General features: G+C 47.8%; 1 non-coding gene across 1 annotated transcript; it reads right to left on the bottom strand.

Moving 5' to 3' along the window:
* Window positions 1–1,334: 1,334 nt before the first annotated feature.
* LOC128704600 (U6 spliceosomal RNA) lies at window positions 1,335–1,441 on the bottom strand. Its single transcript, XR_008409550.2, has one exon. It is a non-coding gene; the product is annotated as a U6 spliceosomal RNA (small nuclear RNA).
* Window positions 1,442–1,755: the final 314 nt, after the last annotated feature.

The following is a 1,755-nucleotide window of genomic DNA, read 5'->3' as shown; positions in this document are numbered from 1 at the left end:
AGGCCATTAGCATTTAGTGTTACACACCTGAATGGTCAAGGAAAGGCGGCTTACCTCTGTGCCGCTGTGGCTTGCTCACACTTCCCTTCAAGCTGCTCACACTTTCCTTACTACTCTTTTTAATAAGACCCCCTACCCCCCCTGTCCTTCCCCCCCGATTTTCCCTGTACTCCCTCCCTGTAGGGGATTTTCGTACCGCCTCTGCCCATGCCTTCTTACCTGGTCTTTGCCCAGGTGTTAAAACGCGTCTAATTCAGTAAACCCCGCTGGCCGCTTCCTAGAGCTGCCTCCCAAAGCCATCTCTTCCTCAGGTACATCCTCCCTGTGTACCTCTGCCACCACAACTGTATCCTGTCCACTATTCCCTGTTACTCCCTTTTTATCACTCAGCCCTTGCAATCGCTGCATATCACTGGGCCGTCCATCCATGTCCTCTCCTACCAAAGCCTCCTCCAAGAATTCCTGGAGCAGACTCTAAGGACACTTCCTCCACCACCACAGGCTTTGGAGGAGGATCTCCATCCTCCACTGGGAGTGTAACACACGTCCCCAACTGTTCTCCCTCCTTCTCCACCTCCTCACTCCAAAGAGGAGTCCCAGTTTTCGCCGTCGCCACCACACTCGTCTGCTGGACCTCCTCCACCGGGGCTGGCACCCCTGGGGCAACTCTATGTGCACATTTCGCTGCTATATGTTCATAAGAGTTGCAAAGACGACACGTCCTCCTTTGTCCTGCATAAAACACATATACCTGAGTTCTGTTGCCTGTCAACATGACATACGAAGGTATAGGCTTCTTTAATGTCATCTTGATGGTGTATGAACCTTCCGGGAGGCCCTCATATGGTCCATCCCGCCATACCCCTCCTCTAGCCTCATGAATGACTCCGTAGTTGCGGAAAACGTCCTCTATACCAAACTTGGTCGCCTCAAAAGGTACATTTCTCACTCGTACCCACGTGTAGTAAGTAGATACGTCATGCATGCACACATCCATCGTCGAGTTGAGGCACATTCGGCGTTCCTGGTACTCCTCCACCACACTGCTGTAGAAACTGGCCCTTGTAAACTTCACAAATACTCTTTTCAACCCATTAAGGGCCACACCATACAGTTCCTCGTTAGGGATGCCGTATAGATCCCTAATAATTGCAGGAAGAAGTACGTTCATCGTAGCAGGGCTCAGAGAACCCCTTAATAGCTCAATGCAAACTGTGTTGATCCTCCTGCCGTTGTAATCCGCCATGTTTGATCAGTGAAAACTGCGCAGAAACCATTTGAAGTGGGAGCTACTGCGCAGTCCGTGCGCACTTCCCAATAACGATGCGAACAATGAAAATGTGGAATGCTTCACGACTTTGCGTGTCATCCTTGCGCAGGGGCCATGCTAATCTTCTCTGTATCGTTCCAATTTTAGTATATGTACTGCCGAAGCAAGTACAGCATGGTAATGTTTGCTCAAGGATCTGATATTGTAGTTAAAGATGGTTATGTTATTGTTTGCACTGAGTAATGTCTTTGCTTGGCCTGCTGTATAGTAATTACAGTTACTGTTTGATTCGTGTATTTCATTTAGTAAAAAGTTTACATCAGGATCTATGTATAAAGGTGACTATATGGACAAAAGTTTACTGGCAAAACAATTCCCAGTACTAGAGTTAGGCAATCAATCTGTTGCAGGAAGTAATTATCCAGACAAGGATTTCTCGGTAATCCTGTGGAAGGGATATGTATATGACCAGAGAACTCTTAGAA

Source organism: Cherax quadricarinatus, unplaced genomic scaffold (genome assembly GCF_038502225.1).
Source record: "Cherax quadricarinatus isolate ZL_2023a unplaced genomic scaffold, ASM3850222v1 Contig1716, whole genome shotgun sequence".
Taxonomy (NCBI): Eukaryota; Metazoa; Arthropoda; class Malacostraca; order Decapoda; family Parastacidae; genus Cherax; species Cherax quadricarinatus.
The sequence above is the reverse complement of the archived record's forward strand: the minus strand, read 5'-3'. Positions and strand labels throughout refer to the sequence as shown.